The following is an 18,551-nucleotide window of genomic DNA, read 5'->3' on the forward strand; positions in this document are numbered from 1 at the left end:
GTTGTAAAAGCTGAACGTGGTCCGGTTTCATAAGTTCTTCTATCTCTAATGGGCAGCTTGTTGGAGTTCAAAGAAACGCCAGCCTGCAGGCGAGTTCTAAAGTCAGGAGAAGATTCCTGAGGTCAATATAGGACGTTTATGCTCCAAGGAAAACAACTCCAGCGCATCATCTGTATTAGGTAGTCCACTATTAGTTCTCGGCTGCAGCGGCTCGTGCTTTTTTTTTCTATTTTAATTAACATTTGTTTGAGCATACATATACAATGAACTAGAGGGTGGTAACCAGAGCTACTCCCAAAAAGGCGCGAGCAAATGTCAGATATAGTTTTGCTTAGAATGTTGTGAACACCTTCTCCACGGTGCCCATCAAAAGAGGTGCCAATGCGGCAAAGACAACTTTTCAGCGAAAGAAATTTTAAACACAGAACGATATTTATAGGTATTACAGCGTTTTAGCATATCGTTACCGTGTTTGCGTTACTGTTTGTCGTGTTACCGGAAGCCGGAGTTTCCGGTTACCGCTGAAAACGGTAGGACGCGTTTTAGCACACCGTTAGCGGTTTGCGTATTCCCGCCGCCGTGGCGAAGAGGCATAATTTTGTTGCTCATATCTATATGCTTTCGTTTAAAGCATCTTGAATAATTCCCTTTTTGGGTGAAGAATTCACAATAACTGTAGTTGTTTTGAGGATACTGCAGCTATCGCTGTAGAGCTTTAAAAAGGAAACGCGTCGGTAGCGCCATCTGTCGAGAAGAGTTAGAATCAAGCCAAAATATGATTTGCCCACGCGCTAAATATCTAGGCCAGAAATGAGTAAAACATGTTGTAGTAATTACTCAGTAACCTACACTACCTCGCCCAGCACAATTTTTGGGGCCTAAAAGCACTTTGCGAGCTGAGAAGCTTATCTGAACTATTTGAGGCGGGCAAGGCTTAACACGAATAGGGGCAGCCATTTTGCTCGCCCATCTGAGAAAAATGGTCGTTTGTCGTTCTCCTGAGCGTTATTTAACTAGAAAAACGTAATAAACAGCATCAAGTAAGATGACTTTTATCGGCTGTAACAAGCAGATAGCGCCGAGGGCCCTGCATCTGCTGTAATCAATACGCGAGGGTGCACTTGTCCACCAAGAAGCGCACTGGTGGCGGTAAAGCCTGTGCCGGTAAGTTACCGTTCGCGGTAACTCTAGCGCATGTGCACTCGGCTCCCGCGAACACGGTAGACGGTAACGTAAACGCGGTAACGATATGCTGAAACTGTTTATAGCCATGTATGCGTCTTTACAACTACAACGACTGTTCCCATGAGTATGCGACCTCATTTCCATACGCGTGTAACCCACGTGTCCCTTCTTGTTACTCCACCGTAAAAGGCGCACTGTTCGCGTATCTGAAAATTAACCTCCCCCCCCCCCCCCCCCCCCCCCCCCCCTTTGTGCTCCCTTAACCGTCCGTAGCGTACACCTCTGCTGGCTCGCAATCTACATGCCTTTGTCACTGCACCGGTAACCCTCATTGCTGTCCATCACGTTACACTCTAGTGCAAATGTTTGGGAGTTTTCGGATTCTCGGTCCTTAATCGAAGACGCACGTCAGAAGTTCTATAGATAGGCACGGACGCCTTGTCAATCGACCAGAGACGCCAGCCTTGCAAGAGCGAAGTTCCCCACGAAATGACTGGCTGGTCGTAGCTACGAAAGTGATAATATTTCTGTACTTTTGGTGAGAAATAAAACAACTGAGGTGAACTTATTTAAGAACTTCGTTAGAACAAGAAACAAACAGTTGCTGAATGCATGCCATCTGTCATTCTGCGTGTATTCACTGTCATAAATTGCTTCCTCGCCATCTAACACTGCTGTCATTACAAAGTAGATTCTGCATAGCTTTCCGGGGGTCTTCGTGCTCGCAGCATTGCCGATTGCGCTGCTGATTTTCATATATAACGCAAGAGCGTTGCTGCTCTGAGCGCCAATGGCTACACATATCCCTGCTTGTTCGAACGCTTAGGACGTTGTTTCCGTCGGGCAGTTTCCGCTTTTCCAAACCTTGTAAAGGCTGGGCGTGCAAGCTCTGGCTCCCCCCCCCCCCCCTTTCCCTCCGGCGTTCTTTTCGACCAAGGGCATAACAGACCGAAACCGGGAGCCGGGGAGAGGAAGCTGCTGGGGGGGGGGGGGGGGGGGGGGGGGGCGCTTCCAAGCGGAGCTCAATTAGCACCGCCCTGGCGTCTCCCGGGGCTTCCGCGCGTTTCCCGCGTCCTACGCGGCAAAGTTTAGCGACGCTCGACTTCGCTCCTTCGACTAAGCTGCTAATTTGGTGGGCACCCAGTGGCTGGCGATACGGAAAACGATCGAGCTGTTTAGCGGAACAAAAGGCTATGCGCTTTGTCCCGCTACTTCCCTCCCCCTTGGGCTCCGTCTTATTCAGCCAGCTGCTGTTTGGGCAGCGGCCTATTTAGCCAACCGACTTCTCCCAGCTGTTCCCGGCGTTAATAACATCATCAGCGAAACAAAGGGATGTTTATTGTTTGCCGAGATGCGGAGGGAATAGCGCGTTTAGTGCGGTGAGCGCAGCGGCGCTTCTTAATTAACGAACTCGTTTAGGAGCCAGCTCGCGCTGTTTTTACTGCGGTAGTGGTGATTGATTTTTGCGTGAATCGGCCAAAGGAGACAAACGGTGTATGATAAGGGTAAATCGCTTGCCACAGTAACGACGCAATGCGGGCATGAGTCGCTAAGAATGTTCCCCCGTTCCTTGGTCAACTCGAAGTCTGGCCTGCTATTCCAGACGGACCGAGTTCGAGCGAAGCTCGGATAAAGCCGAGCTGTGGTAATAATAATAAGCGCATGATAATATTTGGAGCTCGAACCTAGAGCACAAATTCACTGTAGAGCATGAGCCACCCCAGAATGCTAACTATAGTCGGTGACAGCTGGACGAATTTACGTTTGCCGGACGAATTTACGTTTCAATTCGTTCTTACCGAAGACAGCATCGGACTGGAACAGCCTCCCCGCCTCCATTGCCAGCAACCCTGATCCTGCTTCCTATAAGACGGCCATAACTTGCATTGTATAAACCTTCCCACTCCTCTCTGTAGCGCCTTTCGGGGCATTGAGAGTATTGAAATAAATAAACTCTGCAGCGGCTTTTTCAAGATCAAAGCGATTTTATGTTCATCCGCAACCAATGGCGTCTCGCCGTTTGTGCGATGCCTGCGACGTACGTTTGAGAGGAGAACTACTTGCAATATGGCTGCGCTCGCTTGCCGACCGCTGCTGCGCCGTCCAGCGACAACGAGGTTGCCGAGAACCAAAAGCTCTGTAGGCGATTAGTGTTACGAGTGTGCTGTAGTGCATCAAGAAGCCGCTTATCGTCATCTCTCCCGTGTGTGTCTTGCCGCGTCGTGGTTTGTACGCGAGGAAATCGTGGTGGGCTGTTTTTATACGGAACGTCGTCACTGAACTCGGTCTGAGAACGTCCAAGCGTCGAAGCTGCATCTGTTGCTGGTGTGATTCTGGAAGTTGTGTCGGTGTAACGCAACCTCTGTGAGGAAATAACACGATTTGCTTTCGTCAACGGCAGAAGCAGTGACAAGTTGCAAGTGTTTTCGTTTGTTGCTGTGAGCGTAGGCTGCGCCCGATGTTGAGCGCAGGCCTAAGCGGTGTCCGTCTGGCCCGACACGGATTGTGCAAACGTGTGTGGCGTGTTTTAGATGCGGAGCATCTTATAGTCTGGGCATGTCCCGCGTCGGCGTCCGCACTCACCCTGCGGATGCGCAACTCTCCTCCTTCCCTCTCTCCCACAGCTCCGCGATACTTCCGCCACTTGTTCTCTCGTACCAGCTGCGTGCACTTCGTTTTCGCTTCTCCCGCGTTCTCGCTTCTGCTTTCGCGGCGGATGCTCGGCGCTTGCGCATCTCTCCTCCTCTCGTCTCCTCTCCTTCAACCTTGAATGTAAACCGGGTAGCGCGCTGCGCGCGTTCAGTTCACTGAGTTCAGCGCTTGCTGCGGTTGACTCCACTTCACTCCGTTCTTCCGATGAAGTGTGATGGAAGCAATAGTCCCGTCAGTTAGTGGGTTGGTGCAAGCAAGCGTCAGCACCACCCCACAAACTACGCGATGCCCCGCATCTACTCAGCGTTCCCTTCGGGAAGATGGGGCTAATTTTTTTCTTTAGGGAACTTGGTATTTCGCTGAGGGGTTCACAAATTTCATTTCATTTATTTCATTTATTATACCCTTAAGGGTCCGGAGGCATTACATATGGTGGGTAGATAACGGCGGTTCCGGGAGTACCATCGAACAAAACAGGCAATAAGCAAGAAGGAGAACATGAAAGCCCAAAAATACAAACAACGAATACCTTAAATAGAAATTACACAAGAAATGTGCAAAGGTAACAGAGAAGTCAAACGAACAAAATTCTAAAATACAGAAAGCGCAAATACAAAAAATGCAAATTACGCGAGAACACGCTTAATATAGTAGTTTAAGTAAATTCTCACCCCATCTGTCGCATTAGACCACTTACGACGCTTTCGCGTTGTCCGTTAAAAGTCGTATTATCGGGTACCCACTGACTATCAGGTTTCCACTATTATCGTATTATGTGGGCTCCACTATCGGGGTAAGTTTACAGCCGAAATCCCAGATGTTAAGAAAACAGTCACCGCAGCACCAGTCGGCGAAGCCGTCTGTGCAAAATTGCAGAAGAGGCAATTCACCCGCCATGGTCTTTCAACAGTTGAAATAGGTTTAAAAAACCATTCTGCTGCATCGCACAGGCACTAGGAAACAAAAAAGACCGTATAATAACAGCTCTCGTCGAAGCGCGATACAAACAGCCCACAGTAACCACAAGTCTAATTGGCCCAGCCAGCCGGGTAAAATCTGAAAAAAACAAAGGAAATTATTAGCTAGGCAGGGGTCAAAGATTGTTGGTAATGCTGAAGAATACCTTCCGCAACATCGAACACTAAGTTACAAAGGGTTCAAAAATTAGTTTAGAAGGACTTGTTGTTGGGCGAGTTGGTGCATTTTCTCAGAAGGGGTAAACTGCGCTAAGGAAGACGCTCCACAGAGAGAGGTGCACAAAGACAGGCGCACGCCAGTGTTGCTGCGACGCACGAGCCATCGGTTCCACACCCGGCGAGCACCGTTCCGGCGACTGGGCTACGAGAACAAATCCCGTAGAGTCGTTGGTGGCTACCCCCGCCAACAAGTCGAACCAGCCCGCTACCGGCAAAACTCTCGGTTCTTGGGTCATTCTTCCCCCCGCTGACGTGGCGGCACAATCTACCAGGATCCACTTTTCGACCACCCGGCTCCGCCCGCCAACCGCAGCGCGTCACCCGCCGCCTCTGATCGTAGCACCACGCCCAGGGATTTACACCCCCCCCCCCTAACACCCCCCCCAACACCCCCCCCAGAAGGACTGCGACACCCCCCCCCCCCCCGAAAAGATTACACAACTACAAACACCCTGCCTAGGGATTTATACAACCCCCCAAACATCCCACCGACACCCCCCCATAATCGAAATTCTGCATAAACCCCTTACCACGCCGCCGTCTCCTCGCCGCCGGTCCGTGCCCCTGCCGCTGGGAAACTAGATGGTGCGGCCGACAGGGGTGAGGTGGTGGAGCGGTAAGTTTTACCAAATTCCTTGGCGGTTGTGAGGGTAGAGAAGAAGGTGAGTATTTGTGTTGACGGTGTGAACGCAGTTGCTTCGGTGGATACTGGTGCTAGTGTGCCAGGGATGAGCTTGTCGTTTAAAGATCCCCAGGGACATAAAGTTATGTTAGAGTCGGATGGAACTAGGCACTTTCATGGGATTGGTGGTGAGCCTTTGCGGGTAGTTGGAATTGTCTCGGCAGACGTTGTGCTTGGCGGAGACACCTTCAGAACCGAGTTTGCCGTACTGCAGTACGCAAAGCACGACGTCATTCTGAGTATCGACTTTTTGAAAGAATGTGGGGTAAAGTTAGATTGCGGTGCTAAGACATTTCATTGCGAAGTGCATTGCCCGTCGAAACCTGCAAAGGAGTGTTCGCTCTTGCCGATGACACGCTTTTGCCTATTATGTCAGCCATGTCAGTTCCCGTGAAGTCCAGTCATATGAGCACAGGCAGCTCCAGTGTGGCGTTACTTGAGCCCGAACGGAACACAACAATGAAGAAGAAGGTTTTCGTATCTCGGGCTTTAGTTTATCAGGAGGGTGGCTTTTCTCACGTGTGGACAGTGAACGGAAGTTCAGGACCCTTACTTCTCCCTCATGACCTCAGGCTCGCCACATATGCTGAGGATTGAGACACTTCACTGGCCGCTATTTCCCCTGCCTGACCATGCGAGTAATGTGGAAACGGACTATTCTACCAATTTCATCAAAAATGTTAAACAAGTCGTTGCCGTCTGAGCAACGACACGCATTGCAAGACTTGCGCGCTCGGAACGCTTCGGTGTTCTACTTTGCGCAGGGTAAATACCCCGCACCTTCACCATGCACGTGACACGTGACCATAAACCCATTTCATCAATCAAAGCCATGTCAATATGTGTCCCTCTTCATCATTATAATCATCATTGTCACGGCATTCATTTGGCGTAGCAAGCCAGGCAGCTTAACTCTGCCGCCAGTAACGCTTTCAAAAGAAATGTGCGCCACGCAACGCCTCAAGCGAAATGGTATGCCGCGCTGACGATAAATGAAACGCATGGTCATGCAACGCCTCGTCCGCAACTGTTTTGCGAGGAGACGATAACAGAAGCGCATGCTGCGGCTGCAGACGGATAGACGCGCGCGGCAGACCTGCGGACTCTATGTCCGGCGAAACACCTAAAAGAATGGCAAGGTCAAGGAAACAGGCCTCCAGCCCTCACATTACGCACGCATCGGCTGACTGTGGACTGGCTGCGGTCGAGGGTGCGGTCGCTACCAACGCTTCCGTGGAAGCTGCCCGTCGCATAAAACCGCAGCGCACACATTTGCTGTTCGATGGTCATGGAGCAAAAGGCGCCTCTAGGTCGACGCAAACGGGGGTCGGTCTCCAAATGAATGCACATCCAATGCACAGTACGTTTCGAGAGAAAAACCAGCGGGAAATTCCTTGTTCGTTTAAAAGATCTGTCGGGCTGGAAATATGCCTGCTACGGGGACCACTACCAATAAAGCACTACGAAGCAGCGGCCGCCACGAGCGTGACGAGTTCAACATGGCCGTGCAAAACCATTCCCGAGTTTCCTCCGAGTTCTAATGCCAATCAAACACACCCAGCCCATTCGTGGGCGCGGCGTAGCGACTGAAGCCACACTCACCCATGGCGTCGGCTTTGTCGGTGGAGTAGCGTCGTAGCCACGAAGTCGACACATGATTCCCCCTAGCAGAGAGAAGAACTTAGCACCAAATAAAAATGAAGTTCCCAGGCCACCGCCAGCCAGTGGTGCCCGTCGCGGAGGTGCTCGTTTTAAAATGGGATTCTCTTGTCCGAGCCAATAGGAGTGGCCAGGACAAGATTTCCCACGAGAGCCGTTCTCACACACCGTGAAAACACACTCGATGACAAATGACACACCTTAAACGTCTAAAACGCCCTCGTCAATGCTAATACACGCCCTTGACACGCTTAATTGGGACAAATACTGATAAGCGCCCGCCGTGCACACTCAAACAAGCCGTAAACAAAAGCCAAATTTGACGGTCGGAAGCAGGGCGCGTTCTGTTCGCTATAGTAAACACATTTGCTTACTTGGTTTGGGCTTGCGCAGAGCTGCACTGGGTCTACCCTCTAGTGACGTAGCAAACGTGATTCAGTGTAAGAACAGAACACCGAGAAAAACGGACTGACCCGCGCAGGACGTGGCCAACAGCCAGGCTCAAGATTTCAAAGTGTAGTCGTGGGGATAGTTTATTCTAGGGCGCGAGCACTTCAGCTCTATTTCAGATGGCGCTACATGCGGATGATAGCACAAGCTGTACCTTCTAAACGTAAGCGGCTCCAGTAGGGCGCGCTGAATATGCGAGGCGTGCTCTGCGCGATTGCGCCGACTTCGCTCGGACTGTATCGGATCACTACCCTCATAAGCCGACCAGCTGGAAACTCGGGAGTAGGCAGAATTATATCCTTCCGTTTTCTGTTTTCAATAAAGTTTTCTCTTTCTCTCTCTCTTCGGGGCGCGTGCCAGTGTGACTGCAGGGGAAATTTAGTTGATTTCCCTGGCTAAGGCGCTGTGCTGGTGAGCCCAAGGATGTGGGTTCTATTCCTGGTGTCAGCTACCGCTTTTCTGATCGAGGCGAAAATTGAAAATGCCCGTGTGTTCGGGATTTCTGTTCACGTTAACTGAAGGATCTCCAGGCGGTCAAAATTAATCCGGAGCCCTAAACCACGGCGCGCCTGATCGCCTGTGTAGCGTAGGTGCGTTAAACCTCATAATCAATCAATTAGTCGATTTATGCGTTCGAATTGGAAATGGATTCAAATCGGTCATATGAATAATATTGGTACTTGCACAGGGGCATAGTATACTGACTGGTAGCTAACGGTAGGTGGGTACAAAGCACTCGCCAGCTTGAGGAGCAATCGACACAATGCTTCGTAGCCATTCGTCTTACGCTAAAACTGTTTTACGCACAAGGACTGTTCCTTAAGCCTCGTAGACTGCAGGTGAACATTCAGTTAATTGGCGATGTCAAAATTTCCAATCCCATGAACCACATAAGCCTTACAAAAAAAAAAGTAGTATCGCGTGGACCCACGTAACGAACATGCTCTTCGCCTCGTTCGCCATTTTTGTGGTAACTTGCGGTAATAACGGGTCTTTTTTTTAGGGGGGGGGGGGGGGTGAATACAGGCGGTAGATATGTGATATTAACAGTACCTGTTTTAGGAACATTACTGTGCCTCGTGTCAGATTAGGATAGTGTGTACGATAAGACGAACCATAGCTTATTTCATTGATTTTGTTGGGCTTCACTGCCCTGTATGTCCTTGGCCAGGGAACGCCTGTGTTCACCACAAAAGGTCAGTGTCAAATAAGTTTCAAACACAGTAGCATTCCGGGAGTGGAAATATCTCAGGCGCTAAGCTGCGATGTAGTGCGTTTCAAATTAGCTTCATTCATATGGAAGATAAAATTCTAGTAGTTCTCTCGGCACCTGGGTTACGAGGAGTGCCGTAGTGGGGGGCTTCGGATTTATTTTGACCAGCTGGGGATCTTCAAAGTGCGCCCAAATCCCTGCACGCGGGTGTTTCTCTGTTTCGCCTACAGCAGAACAACGACTGCCGTGACCGGGACAGAACCCACGTCCTTGTGCCCAGCAGCCCAACGCCTTATCCACTGAGCCACCGCGGCGGATACAACCGAGTGAGAGTTTCGAATATTTGTCCGCAGCCATACGCAACCGCACTTCCATTTTATAACTGCAAAACTAACGACGCTTTCCGCAGCATTCGTTCACTGGATAAGCAGCCATTCCAAACTGTATACTCCTTTCGGTTCGCACACGCTTCAAAATAGACTTCCTCGTCCTTGCATTCTGTGCTTGCCCTCCAGTATTTTTTCTGAAGCTGTAGATGCGGTGGTTGTTGGATTTTGAAAATTGTCACTAACTCACTGATGACTCCAGATTGGTGCATGGTATTCGTGCGTGATACGCGAAAATGGCTTAGATTTTTACGTGCGCTCACTTTTCTCTAAATTTAGCCGTAAAAAAATTGTTGTCTGATAGGCTGGTTTACCACTGGGCGTGGTCCCGTCGCGTTGACGGAACATAAACGTAGACCTCGGCTACCCGTCACCGTCGCACCGTTTTCGGCGAGAAATCGTTCGAGAAACCGTCGCCCATGACTGAAGGCGGTGACGTGACGGTGACGTGGCGGGGTGAAAAACGGCTGTGTGAATCGGAGGGATTCGGCAGGCAGTCGATGTAGTATCGACGCAGCGTGTGTACTTCTTTTTGGCATATACTTGCACACTCCTATTTTTCCCTCATGTTTTTTCTCAAATGTGTTAGAAGTTTCTTTTGAATTCGAAACAATGCGTGTTGGACGTGCCCTCCGATACCTGTGGCGCGAAAATTTCCCAGGCCTATATTTACTGCTCGTTCGTCGACACTTGTGTTACTTGCGTGCTCTTTGCAAAGATAGAGCCACCACGGCCTCAAATCGGCTTCAAGAAAGCCAGACCAAAGAATAGACGCCAGAAAACGTACGGGGTCGGCCAAGGTACGCTTTGCATAGCATGAGGAGAAACGAAGACACGGTCCCAGAGTGCGCAGAGCAGGGACTGCGCGTTGGTTCTCGAACCGGAGCACGGAAGGGCGCACCGCTGGGCTTCATCCACGGAGGTGCAGCGGAAAAGGATGAGCCTGGAAGAGCGACCAATGGTTAGCGACGAGAATCTCGACGGCTCATTGTCGCGCTTGCGAACGCGACTCCATTCATCACGCCTAATTGCTGCCACGCCCACGTCTCCCCCTCTAACGCGTAGGCCGGAGCGGGGAAGACGTCGAGGGGTACGTCGGTCTCCTCACCGCAGTGCATGGTTTGGACCAGGGGACGCGAGCTTAGGGCGGACCGGACTTAGTATTCCAGCATGCTAAACTGCAGGAGTATGGGAAAACACAAAAACAAAAAATTCAGTTTGTATAGACGAGGGGAGAAACGGGGGGGGGGGGGGGATATCCAGAGGGAGCTCCGCAGGTCTAAATGACACAACGCCACGTACAGATAAAAAAAAAAGGGGGGGGGGGCGAGAGAGGTATAAAATAGGGATCTGAGTCAGTAATGATAAAAAGCAGTAAGAAAGACAATGATGCTGGCAGGAGTGGAGGGACATACGCCGGCAAAAAGGGAGTAACACCACAGGGAATTTAGCCAAGCCAAGAGCACCTAGCAAAGAAGAAATTTTTAGTTAAGATGGGGGTCATAGGCGATCAAAAAATCTTGGTAATTATAAATACCGTAGAGAGCATCATGGACGAAATGAATGAAGTAAGGTAGAAATTGGCGTGATAAGATTCGAGAGGGATAGGAAGGAGGGCCGAGGAAGGGGGAGAAGGGGATAGGTTGCTTACAATTTCAGATTATTCGATGAAGATCGCTTAGAGTTTACAATGAACCGAAGAATAGAGGCAAGATATTGGGCGGTGGTTCCAAGGTCAGTGTGTGGCGCTAACAAACGCGCAATCATGTGCTTAACATGCACAGTCAGTGGCCCCTGGGTACAAAGTGCTGTGAGCCCATTCAAGAGCCTATTGCAGTGCAGACTAAACCGAATCCCTCCACTGAGCTCAAACCATTGCACATGAGACCCGAAACTAGCAACTTGGTAATGAGAAACAAAAACATCGAACTCAAAGTGTGAGGCATTACTCATTCAAGGATGGACTAAAAATTGTGGCAAGATGGCTCAGAAATGAAGAGCATGAAAACTGTTTGGGAGACATCAAAACGGGAGTTGAGACAAGGAGTGTGAAGGAGAAATCAAGCAGGATGGCCAGGAAACATAGGAGCGAAAATGGAGTACGTGGTTAGGAATTGAGTGAAATTAGAAAAAATACAGGAGAAAAAATAGGGGAATCACTATTAAGCAAATAGAGAGGAACTGCGAAGTAAATACAATAACCAGGGAATTGCATGCTTGCAATAGGATGCTCCATACACGTGTCACCCCGCCTCGCCGACACAATGAAACACGCGAGGACCACGCGAAGCTTAGCGTACGCCTTTCGTCGCAGGGCTCACGACAGCGAAACAGCCGCTCTTGAGCCCTCGTCGAGCGGAGGCAATTTACTCCGGCTCTCTAGCCCTTCATTCTGTCTTTAGCAGCTCCTAATAATGTTTCAACAGAGCAGCATAGAAGAGACACGCTGGAAAAAAGTGGCGTGCTTAAACCAATGAGAAAAATAAGTATGTCTGCTGTGGAATGCGCAGCGACTCTTGATGCTAATTGTTCGTTCTAACATGGCCTTTCACTGGTACCGAAGCACCTCCTACTTGACCCCGCAAGGCCGCTTGTGGTAAAACCCTGAAAGGACAGGTGACGCTTGCACCCTCTGAATGGGGGTTTCAGGCGGCACAGGGGTACGTCCCACTTCCACATGGTTCAATCGCGTACGACGGGTGAGTTTCAAGTGATGTAGTCCGACAGTAAGCCGAAGCCTCGTGGTGGAATGCTTTTCCGGATTTTCACTCATACCATTCTGTACAGGCTGGTAGCCGTCTATTCCATGGGGAAATAACCCTACAGTCACTTCCACAGCCACTGCAAACATTCACGAGCTCTGATTCCACCTGTGACAGGTCTGCCACCACGCTGTCTCATCCCAAAGGGGACAAAGCTATCTTTCTTTTAGAAGATGAAAACAGCGGTCATCGAACAGATACAGGGACCCCACGCGTTTTTTTTTTTTTTTGTCGTCAACGTTTGCGTTACTCTACCAGTGGACCCGCCAAGGAAAGCATTTGTGGTATTTTCGTTCGTCGTCTTTCTTTTAACAGCGCCTCAGCCAAGCAATCCCGTAGCAGGGGCTACAGAAAAATTTAAAGCCATTTAAATTGGTTACAAGCCTTCTATTTGTCAGGGATGTTCACGATTTTGTTTTGTCCCTGCTTCCAAACCCCTTCTCTACAAAGGCAAAGAGAACATGTATGCTCCATTGAAAAATGCTGGTGTTCTTCCCATTTTAAGCACATCTTTTTAGGGTCCCCTCCAATCCATGTCACGTACAGATGAAGGCATTCGACTCCCAATTGCTGCTTGGGCTCCGCCGTCGTTTTTCTTACTCTTTTTGTTTGGGACTCCTGTTCCCGCCCCAAATCATTCCTTGTTTTCCCGAACATTCCGACATTGACTCAACTCTTTTTTTTTTTTTTTTTGACCTCGAACGTGCCTTGTGAGGTGACGCATTAACAATTCCCTTGGACCAAAGAGACTTGCCTTTTCAGGATACTTAAAAGAAAACTTGGTAATAATTTGAGGTGTTTTTATACTTTTCTCTATTACCTTTTCCCTGGGTTTAGACGGCGCGGCCTGCCCTGTCTCAGCTCTTCGTTGTTTCCGAAGCCACTGTTGCATGCTCTATTTTCACGGCTTCCTTGTTTAGGAAGGCGAGTATGGTACGACGTTGCAGATAAAAGCAAAGAAAACTGCAGAAAAAAAATTTCCCCGCATTTCCCCGAGGGGAAGAATGTGAAAGTGCGAATGCAGGAGTTGAATTTGCGCGGTTCGGTAATGTTCGCGAAAGAGAGATCACACACACACACAACTACAAAGAAAGAAAGATGCATTTATTCACAGACACCTATTTGTGTTGTCGTTGTACTTGATTGCTAGAGCGGATCTCAGCTTTGAAATTTCGTGTCAGTACTCCTTTAAGCGGGTGCATTAGCCCTTCTCACGCCCGATTCCTGGCCAATCCCCCACGTGGGTATGTGCCATGTTAGCGGCCAGGCAGCGCGCGCCCATCTCCCCCCGTTGCCAAGGAAGACGAGGAGATTCCTGGCCAATCTCCCACGTGGGTATGTGCCATCTCCCCCCGTTGACAAGGAAGACGAGGAGCGCGCGCACCCGCAGCTGTTGCTATATGGACGGACGGCGGTCAACGGAATTCAGGGTCGCTTATAAAGTGCATTCGCACTTAAAACCCACAACTTGCGGTTTCACTCACAGAGCACACTAAAGATGGCGCGGCGAATTTACCCAGCATTCCCCCCGCGAAAGTGCTTGCTCGCCGGCGGCGGCGTCGGCGGTACGGCTTTATCGTCTGCTTTAGCGACGGTTGCTTTGGGCCTGTTTTGGTGCAGCTTCGCGTTTATAGTGCGCTTTCTTCACACCGCTTGATTAACTTGTTCGACAGCACCTCCTGGGTAACCCGGACCCGACGGAATTAAGTGGTCGTACGGCAAACATACGTTAAGGGTTGGTTTGCAGGGCGCGAAAACAAAATGTACAAACCACATACAGACATCTGGCCGCTAGAGAAACGCTAACTTTTGCGCACTGCTTGTCCTGAATGGTACTCCGTTTTCTAAACTGGTGAATACCAATTCGGTTGTGTTTTAAGAGGTAGTACAAAAGTCGAAAGTAGCAACTTGTTCTTATAAATAGCGATTTTAAAAGTTCCCTCAGCTTTCTCGCGATTCTCAAACATACTAAACTAACTAGTTTAAATCGGTATAAGTGGGAATCACCAAGCTCACCCGCCGCATTGTTTCGGTGTCTGCGCTTGTGCTCGCGCGGTGGTGTGGACCCGAGCTGGCCCATCAGGATGGCTAGGTTCCGCTGTCTCACCCTTCGAACGACGCTCCCCTCGGTCTTCTTTCTCCCGACTCGCGGCCGGGTTACAGCGGCGGCGTTCGCCGCTCTAGCCCTGCTGTGGCCGACGCTGCTGCTGCGCTCGGGACGCCGCCACCGCGAATTCCAAGTAACGGCTGGCAAAACCTCTGGTTTCACTATTTGTAGAGCCACGTGTGTGAATTCAAGGGACGTCCATGGGCAACTGTTGTGGGTGTCGTTTAAAGCTTTGCTTTCCAAGCTCCTTCACAGCGTGGATTGGAGCCAATTTTTTTTGTGACCGCCGACTATCCCACGCTCCTCACCTCAGTTCGGAAAGGAGTGAGGGTCAACATCGCCAAACCGCTACTCATTCGACAATAGAAGCTGGGTTGTGCAGGTTACGCACCTTCAGGCGCGGTGAGGTGCTTCGCATTATGTCACAAAAGAAAAGCCCAATTTCGTATTTAAAAATGTGTTCTATTTATGGCGTGTACTTTTATTACGTGTCCGGTATCTTTCTTGAATTGTTTGAAACTTCACCGGATTAAAAAAAGTGCGCTTACAAAGCATCATACGATTTGATTTTATTTCGAATTATCAGATATTTTGTTTGCTAGAATGTCTGCTGCCCCTTATAAGCGGGGAATTATTTCCACTTTCTGGCAAAGGAATTGACCTTTTTATCAATTTCTTTATCTAGAAAATAAAGCTGGGAGCTTCACTTCTTAGTCTTTTAAAAGAAATGTTTTTGCTACGCTTGGAAATTGACCGAAGTATAATAAAAACGGCGGACTTTGAGGAGAAAGACGCAGTGTCTTCGTTACGCCCCGATATGCCCAACTAGAAGCGATTGCAGGCGAAAGCCCGCGCGGGGCGCAGATGTCGTCGAGACAGCGCTCGGCAGCTTTGCCCGAGAGTCAAGGATCTGTCCTCACGAGACTACTCGAGCTGTTCGAAGGTGCAGCAGCGATCCTTATTACGTTGGCAGTTAAGCCCACCGAACGGGGCGCAGAGTGAAGTCGAAGAACGCAAGTCCGGATAACGAAGCAGCTAATTAAGTAGCTCCGAAGCTCTAGGGGACCCTATATCTCCCCGATTCCGTGCATGCCGACGAAGCGTGCGAGCTTCCTTGCAAAAGCGCGTCGTCGTCGTCTTGGTTAAGGGGACAAGAAACGGCAGCCTGTGGAAACGAGCCTGGAAGCGGGTTTGACGCATTAGTGGGAGCACCCCGGAGAAGAACGGTGCCAGTAGGCAGTTACCGAGCGGGTAGGAACTACGGCCAAGACTGAAAAAAAATACGCTTTAGTAGTGTAGCACGCTTGAGATAAAAAATACAATCTTTAAATGAAACCACAACGTGAAAGCGTACTGCTGGGTGAGCCGGTCGGTAATTTTCAGCAGTAGCAGCGCTCATGGACACAGATATATAAGGAAGACGACTGAGCAATTAGGCGCAAAGAAAAAGACATGCCTAGCGGAGGTAAAACGTGACAGAATACTTCAAGGAAGCACAGTCGCAGAAAACACGCGCAAAAACACTTTATTTGGCACCTCAATAAGTAACTAGCACACTGTAAGAGACTGGACTATCTTCAGAATAGTTGGCTGTACCAAAGTCCTTCAATGCTCTGGCTGTACTAAGGAGGATCTGCGATTGTAATGATCCCTGAAATGTATCTTTGTTCGAATATTACGTGAGGGATGTGGCACCTCGTATATTTCGAGGCAGGCTGTTTTGTTTCCTAGAAAGCCCCGTAAATAGTTATACATTTTTATCCCTTAGTTTCTGAAGCAAGGTTCGTAATGTCTTGTTCTTCTTCAACAATGTTGACGAGTATGAACATATAAACAGGACTTAGACGTTTAGATTTCGCTGTGAGTATATAAGACTATTGCGCAGACTTCGTTTCACTTTGGCTGGGTAGCTGAATCGAGTCGCAGACAGACAGACAGACAGACAGACAGACAGACAGACAGACAGACAGACAGACAGACAGACAGACAGACAGACAGACAGACAGACAGACAGACAGACAGACAGACAGACAGACAGAAATTTCTGGGTTTAAGTAGTCCAAGAAAGTCTATCGTCTTTAATAAAGCCGGCTCTCACTCGGCCCTCATGCAGACACGCCGGCAGGATAGGGTGGGGGAGGCGGGAAGCAGATTTTCGACGGGTGTACAAGGAGGGGGTGGGGGAGAGAGAGAGAGACGAAACTTTTTCTAATATTGACACCCGCGCCCAGATCTTCGACACGGAAACAGGAGAGCGCTTTCTCGGCCGACGCGGTGACCGCGCTTCTATAGAGCTTCTTTTATGTGTGTGTGAGTACGCGCATCCACGTTAGCCCGACAAATAATGCGAGGCCACCAAATGCGAGGCGCTCATTGTGCGAGTCACCTCGCGGGGAATGTCCGTTCCCAATATTTAGGCCAGCGCCTGAGGCAGGCCATTTTGTCTCGCGTCAAGCACTCATTGCTGTCAGCTGCTTTGTCTTTGACAGCGCGGTCGTCATGGAAAAAACGTTGGGCAAAGCCCGCTGGACGCCATCTGGCCTGGCATGATTCGTGGCCGATATCGGTACACTTGCGATTGTACCATGCGCTCGGCTCAGATCTGGTGTTCCTGTCAAGAGGCCCCGTGGCTTGTTGCTGTACTGCAGAACACCGAGAACATTGCGTGGTTATGGTATGTTGTAGCGCGCAGATAACTTTACTTGACTTCCAAAGTGTTCACTGTGGAATGGTCGGGGGGCAGCCTATGTTGGTAATAAACAAAAGAAAAGCGCGTCACTTGCGGCAACTTCGTGGCCATGCTCCACGGTAAAGTACGATACACCAGAAGCTTCAATACTCTTAGATGCGACTGCATCTCATTCACTCGCCTTGTCCCTCCATACGACGTTGTTGTTGTCCGTCCACACCCCTCCCCCATTCTCCTCGCCGCGCGAGCTGCGCTCTCCGCCGCTCACCCCCTCTCCTCTCCGATGGCGAACACTCTCTCGCGAGGGGCATTGGATTGGATTCGATTGGATTGGCTTGGCTTCGCTTGGCTTGGCTTGGATTGGAATGGATTGAATTAGGATTGGATTGGATTAAAGTGGATTGTGTTGGATTGTGTTGCGTCATAGCCGCGGCACGTTGCGTCATAGCCGCGGCAGAGGGTTCACGGCACGTTCCACGCGATGGGAGAATCAACCTAACGGAAACAACAACGGAACCCCCTATGCGTCGCATCTACACAGGGGTTCCCGTGAGGGGAGGTGGGAGAAATTTTGTTCTGATTTCATCTCCGCTTGATGAGACTACATCTCACTCATGTCCCCGGAGGCACCAGCCGCTTCTTTCATTTTGTCTTACTCTGTTAACCCACGGAGCTTTGTCATCGCTACTGCTGCCAGTGTCGATGGCCTGACGCCGGACGCCTTTGGCGCAGAAACCAGAGTTCTGCTCCATTTCTTTTTGCCACCTACTCACTAATACCTAAGATTCACTATCTAGATTCAGTTCCTTACGGGTTTATTTTCTTAATACTTCCGTTTCTTACAACTTTTCTCCTTGTACAGTGCGCGCCCTCAGCCCTCCTACCTTCTCTGCTATCTCTTTGGCCCTTTCCAGTCAAGCGCCTGGCAGAGACTGACAGCGTCACAGCAAATACAAGAGCAAATAATGCGTTCTACGCATTGGCCGAAACAGGAGGCGCTTCCCGGTCGTGTCTTGTCCGTACAGGCGTACTTGCTCCGCTTCTTCCGCCCTGTCAATTTGTTTGGCGTCAAGTCTTGTCAACCAGAACCACCAGCAGTCACAAGCAGTTCTTTCCTCTCTCAAACTTTCTGTTTGTTTGGTTTCTGGCTGGGCTGGGACACTCACTCAGAGCTCGCCACAGCTTTTGCGGTCTTCTCCCCAGACATTGGGTTACGACTATTGCCTTTGTGAGGCCTAATCCACCGGCCAAGCAGGTCTGTCTTTTACTCCCTTATTTTCTCCCCCGCTTTCTTGTGCTCTGGACGTCACTGTAGTGTAGACAAGATAAGAATCTTCGAGGTGTCTGTCCTGGATGGACGTTTTTGTACGCCACTTCAAGTTGCCGCCAAAACATGGTGTTACTCTTAAAACTAGGATTTCGGACCCCCTTTCTGAAACGGTGTAGTGGGCACAATGTTTAAACGCACGACCGCTAACCACAATTGAAGCTCCTGCATGGGTATTCAAACCCCAGAAATGTGAAAAACAATTGACCGCTTAATAAGAAATATGAATGTGGAAAACATGCC

The 18,551-nt window shown here is 49.8% G+C and overlaps 1 protein-coding gene and 1 long non-coding RNA gene across 3 annotated transcripts in view; one reads left to right on the forward strand and one right to left on the reverse strand.

The window, feature by feature from the left end:
* The window catches only part of LOC144144383 (uncharacterized), a 66,779-nt gene extending 59,302 nt beyond the window's left edge, over nt 1-7,477 (reverse strand). The window contains exon 1 of the long non-coding RNA XR_013317238.1: nt 7,318-7,477. This is a non-coding gene — a long non-coding RNA (uncharacterized LOC144144383). The remainder of the gene's footprint in view (nt 1-7,317) is intronic.
* The window catches only part of LOC144144382 (uncharacterized), a 525,773-nt gene that overhangs the window by 134,776 nt on the left and 372,446 nt on the right, over nt 1-18,551 (forward strand). The window lies entirely within an intron of this gene.

This window comes from Haemaphysalis longicornis, unplaced genomic scaffold (genome assembly GCF_048455015.1).
Source record: "Haemaphysalis longicornis isolate Haplotype H1 unplaced genomic scaffold, Haemaphysalis longicornis Haplotype H1 scaffold_7, whole genome shotgun sequence".
Classification (NCBI taxonomy): domain Eukaryota; kingdom Metazoa; phylum Arthropoda; class Arachnida; order Ixodida; family Ixodidae; genus Haemaphysalis; species Haemaphysalis longicornis.